Source organism: Carassius carassius, chromosome 31 (assembly GCF_963082965.1).
Source record: "Carassius carassius chromosome 31, fCarCar2.1, whole genome shotgun sequence".
NCBI lineage: Eukaryota > Metazoa > Chordata > Actinopteri > Cypriniformes > Cyprinidae > Carassius > Carassius carassius.
The window spans coordinates 14,565,963-14,572,109 of NC_081785.1; the positions used below are offsets into that span (position 1 = coordinate 14,565,963).

The 6,147-nt window shown below is 36.6% G+C and overlaps 1 pseudogene; it reads left to right on the forward strand.

Moving 5' to 3' along the window:
• The window catches only part of LOC132111613 (spermatogenesis-associated protein 17-like), a 36,010-nt pseudogene extending 32,354 nt beyond the window's left edge, over positions 1–3,656 (forward strand).
• Positions 3,657–6,147: the final 2,491 nt, after the last annotated feature.

Consider the following 6,147-nt stretch of genomic DNA (forward strand, 5'->3'; position numbering starts at 1 on the left):
AATAATAATAATAATATGTTAGGTTTATGAAATGTGCATTTCATCAAGCATTTGATTCAAGTGAAATGATTATGCCCCTCCATGTCAAATTGAGCTGATTACATAGCATAAAGAGCTCCTGTTTTACCTTTGACTAATTAAGTTATTAATTGATATTTTCATAGACCAATTTTAGTGTAAAAGTTCATACCAAATGTTATTTTAAGGCCACAAGCTCTTGTGTGTGTGTGTGTGTGTGTGTGTGTGTGTGTGTGTGTGTGTGTGTGTGTGTGTGTGTGTGTGAGTGTGTGAGTGTGTGTGTGTGTGTGAGTGTGTGTGAGTTTGTATATTACTTGTTAAAATCAAACAGTATTTCACGTTACCAAAGATGTTGTCATTCTACAAACAAATACTTTAATGTGCATTTGAGCAGTCAAAAGTTAAAAGGTTACATTCAAGTTCCTTTAGAGTGAGTCAGGAGTAGCCATGTATGAAAGAGTCCTCTGCTCTTTCCCTACCAGCCTGTATAGAGCTGTGCAGTGAGAATTACACCGTCAACTTCTCACTAGCTAAAATAATGTAAACTCATTTCGGCTGAGGCCCAGCTAAGATGTCAGTGTGTATGAATGCGAAAAGTGCATTGGACGCATTAGGACTTGACAGGGGCCCTTCTTGAAATAAGTGAAATTAATGTACAACAAGGCCGCTGCACCCCTTTCAGCCTGCTTACAGTCAGAGAAAAGTCAATATTTTTTATAACTCCGGGCTGACTGCACTACAAGTGCTAGCTGTGCTAATTGGTTTCAGGTGTGTGGGGGGGGGGGGGGGTAGAAAAACTTAATTCTGAAGAACATTGGAGCAAATAAATCATATTTTTTTTTATCTCTTGCCTGTTTTTATTGGATAATGTTAGAGGGATATGCAACAAATGCTTGGTTAAAATATGGGTTTGATGGGCTAAAAAGTGTCCTGAGTGTTTATCTGAAGTCCACTGTTGTTCTGCTGCTGTTATGTAGCCATTAAATGAAACATACTATGAGGTGAAAGATAACAAAGAAAATAGGCTATGGCTATTTTAAGACAACAGATTGACGTGACAAATAAGAAAACATACGTAAGCTAGAGAGGCGATACATTCAAAAGGACTGAGGGCACTTTAGAAGTGTGTCAATTAAAGGCATTTGTTAATGTTAAAAGATCTATGTCATTGAATAGATGCTACAACTCTGAAACATTTGATATCTCATCAAAGATTTTTAATAAATATTTATGTTAAACAGTATTGCTGAATGATATATTGACTTTTTTAACCAATGTCTGATCTATAACAAATAATAATAATAGTAACAATAATAATTATTATTATCATTGTTTCATTAATGAATCTATTCATTTATAAATATTTGTATAAAATTATTTGACTTAAAAGAACACACTTACACATATCTCCTGCTTCTAAAGAAATCACTAATAATAAATAAAAAATAAATTATAAATTGATATAGCTTAAATGTGTCAATATAAAAGTTGTATACATTTATAATTTTGCAGCATTTAACAGTACATAAGACAATCAAACAATCAATATTTGACAGTGTTACTTAGAATATGATCTGTATTATGTAACTTGCTTGTTTGTAATAACTTTTTATCTATAAGTCCATAATGTTTTTGAGTACAAAAGAGTGTTTTTAGAATGTTTCTGCTGCCCCAGTTTCACCTCTGTCCATGAGAACAAGTTCTGTCTTTCAGAGTATCTCTCTTAATAACTCCTCTTCCTCATTTCCATGTATGTGCTCCTCCCTTTGGCCTTTGACACGAAGTTTGCGAGCTAAACTTGTCTCTCATTCCCATGTATTAACCAGTCGTAGTTCAAATGGTACATATAGCAATCTACACCACCTGACATCGGTCATTAGTCATCTAATTATGTGTCTACAACTATGCCATGTTATGGAAAAACAATCAACCTTTTTTGCAATTAGAAAAAAAAAGTGATTTCTTTCATATAGTGAACAGTGTGAATGAATCTATTTTCCACTTTGGAGACCGTGTCCTTTTGCATTTCTTGTGCAGTTGTTAGAGTTAATGCGGAGTGCTGTTTACAAGGACAGCTAGTTGCAGCATTTCCCAAGGCCAAGACACACAGATGATTGTCACGGTGGCGTACGCTGACTGACAGAGGGATCACATGCATGCCTGCCAGAGGGAAACATTCAGTGCCTCCAAATTCTATGACATTAGTTTGTCCTTGCTCAACTTCGCCTTTTTTTTGTCTTAAAAAATGAAATATATAATTAAATTGTCTTCCTTCCAACCTCTCGTTCCTCTTCCCATTCTTACTGTAGCCCATTATTTCAATTTCAACGCAGCAGTGCTCCTCACAGGCCCTTGTATTAAGTGGTTGTGGAGATGAAGGTGGCTTGTTTTAGACCAGGTCAACCTCTAGGGGGAGTCACTGAGAGCCAGCGTGTGTAGCTGCTGCAGCAACTAGGCCACTAACAAAAGCTGAATCCAGTCCAACTAAAAATATCTGACGCAGATATTTTGTGCAGTGCTGCAAAAAAAGAGGACAGGATTTGTTGTGGCTCATGTATTCATCATTAACTGGCTGACTGGGAGAATGTTTTATAGCAGTGATGAAGAGTCAATGCTAGTCACAGCACCTAGGACGACCGGGCATTAGGGAAAGCAGCAGAGAGAGAACGATAGTGTTTCTTTCTGTGTGTAGCCATTTTAAATACCATTTAACCCCTAATTTTAGATCAAAGTGGAAGTGAAACAGAGATACAATCTTAGTTTTGCTTATAGCTTATACTTGTAGTGATTCACTGCACAGTTGGTGCACTAAATCAACTTTTAGTACATACTGTAAAGCTTTATAAAAGAACACACTAAGTTTTATGGTATGGATGGTTGGAAATGGGATGGATGGATGGATGGATGGATGGAAGGCCATGACTTTGGCCAAAAAAATCTCAAATTTATCTGAACATTTAAGCACATATGGGCTCTTCTTAATATCTCAGACAGCAAGAAGATTAAATTGACAACAAATTACTTCATCTCTAATATTTCTCTCCTGGGCATAGTGAAAAAAAGTTTAGTGATCTGACATCTCTGCGCTAGAATTTCAGAAGAGATCTCAATTTTTTCTCAGAATAAATTATCAATGTTGAAAGCAGTTCTGCTGCTTAATATAATTATTATATAAAAATATAAATATTCTATAACATTTGTTTCATCTTACTGTCACTTTTGAACAATTTAATGCATCCTTGCTGAATAAAAGTATTAATTTCTTTAAATAAGGACATTAAAAAAAATCTTATTGACCCCAAAAGTTATTCTTAAAGATTTTAAAGGGACACACCTGAGATTAAGTTGATACTTCAGCATAACTGATCTTATTCCTTCTTCTGAGCTGTGAAAGAGCAAGCTCTGAGCAATAACATTTTCCTTTGGAAACGTGTATTTTTGTTTGTGTGTTTGTGCGTGTGAGCTAAATGGAAAAACTATAATAATTGCACCATCTCTGCTGAGTGTAAAACATATTTCAGAATGCTGAAATCCAATCAATGTGCTTATCATTCCAGCCCTTCAAGACCGTCTTCACTACCTGCCATGTCTTTGACAAGTTTGGACGACTCTACTTCAGCGCTGGTAATATTGTATGAGATAGCAAAGTGAAAAAAGACAGAATCAATAAATAAATTAAATTAAATATCCAATCATGCATCATTTGTTAGTCTGGATCAGAAAGTGCAAAGGTGAGATGAGGTGAAGAAAACATTAGGTGCTGCATTCAGATTAAAAACATCTCATTCTCTTAGCATAATTACATTGCTTTTTGCATTCAATATCAGCAGTGTTGATGAAAGAACTCTTTAACAGCAACGATTTTGATCCTGGAAAAGAGACCTCCATTAATTTATGCACTTACATATGTCCCACGCAAATTCTAACATCACTTTCATAAATCAATGCATTCAGGCCGAGCATGCAAGCCCCTCATTGCACTGAATCAGTCATTTTGTAACATTCCCAATGCATTTTTGCCACAGAAAATAAATGTCATTTAATTTCAGTGAGTGGGAAAAAGTGAAGGCACTGATCCAGTCTTCTGCTACATTATTTCCACAGATAATTCTGAGTGCTTCGTTCTATTGTGTGTATTTATGTGTGTGTGTGTGTGTGTGTGTGTGTGTGTGTGTGTGAGGGTCTACAACTGTACGAAGCTTCCTGGCCAGCATCGCCAATCTGAGGCATGGGCAGCAGTAATTTGGAGATGCAAGGGCTATCTCTTTGATTGCTCCTGGTCTGAGGTAGTCCATCACTTCACAATAACTCACCCTGCCACTGACTCCTGCCTCCGAAAAAACACACTTTTCCATCAGGGCGATTAGAAAAAGCCATAGTTGGCTGATCTGGTTACTTCATGTTTTAACGCTAAGTTTGATCTCACTTTGGGAAAGCAGTGCATGCTTATGGCTACCGGATATGTGGACATTAGAAAACATCCCATAGCTGATGCGCTTTGTGATGGTTCATGGAAAAGCTTTCACTCAGATTATTAGCTGATCATGTAGCACCTGGCTAAAAACCACATAATAGATGTGCAATTTTTTAAAACATTTCAAAGGCATTCATCCTTTTCACTATTGTAGCATGACGTATAAATACATCTAGTTTGCTTATCATTTATTAGATAATAAAATAATGAGACTTACAGTAATGAAGAACTTCATAGAAACACCCGATCTCTGAGTGTGTAGAGTGTTTTTTGATGGGCTATCTAGACAGTTTGCCATGGAGCCCAGCCAACATGCACCGAAAGAATGAGGCACACTGACGGCAGGACGTCCTCTTCACAGAGTGAAGTCATATGCAAGTGAGAGGATATGCCACTGAGGAGAGAAAGATTGAACAAGAGCGATAAAGCTTGCTAATGAGTAGAGACAGGAAAAATATGAAATAGTCTTGTCTTCATATTCCTGTCTCTAGAAAAACTTTTTCCCTGGCCAGGAGGCCAGAACAGATATGAAATATGATTTTTCCATTATAATTATTTTTTTTCTGATACATTAGCTTCTTAACAAAATGTCCAGACCTCCTTTTTTTTCATTCAATTTTTTTTTTTACCTAAGATGCAATTTATACATATGCAATGTGCCTCTTTAATTAGAATTTTAATTAAATTTCAAAGTGGGTCAGTTTTAAAATAACATGACCACAAAAAAGCATGTTATTGATGTTATTAAACAATTCATGCATGCATTTCCATTTTTATTTTTATTTATTTTTTTTTACATCTTTTAAATAACAATTTCTTAACTTAATCTTCCAGTGAAATTAAAGACCTCTCTGGTAGCTCTCTGCTAGACTTCTCCAATAAATTGTCCATATAACCTCATCCCTTTCTTTTAATCGACTCCCATTTAGATCTGCCTCCATCCAATCAAACCAATGGAAAAAAACAAGACCCCACCCTACCTTTTTTTTTTTTTTTCAGTCCGTTTTACTCGGATGTATGTCACAATATGGAAGAAAAGATCTCTTGCTTCTTCCGCTACATCGGTACTTTAAAATATCAGATAATTTTCCATTTTCATAGCAATGCAAAGGTCGCGTCCGGGGTTTGGGGTCAGAGTCATCATTCAGGCCATCACTCACAGAGAAGAGAGGGGGTCCAGGCATGGAGGGTGGGGGGGTCCTTCTACTTGGACTCAAAGCCAATGGCTTGTGTGTGGGGGGGAGCCAGCGAGATAGAGGGGGGTCAGAGTGCCGACAGTGAAGTGATGGGCTGTCGTAGTTCACTGCTGAGCCACAGCAGGATGTGACAGAGTTGCAGGCTCACTGCCCGTGCTGGATCAACTCCTTCCTGTCTGTCCACTTAAAAATCCAACAGATCTCTCTCTCTCTCTCTCTCTCCTGCTTTTTCTTTGTTATTACCATGGATGACACTGCATGCAAATGGGATACAATTTCAAAGGGATACATTATTTACCAAACAGTTTCGGTTCACATTAACTTCCATTATTTGGTTAGCAACATTCTTCAAAATATCTTCCACAGAAGAATGTCATACAGGTTTTGTAAAATAAATAAAATAATGTTCTTTAAAATGTTTTAAAAGTAAATGTTTTATAAATTATTATTGTTGTTGTT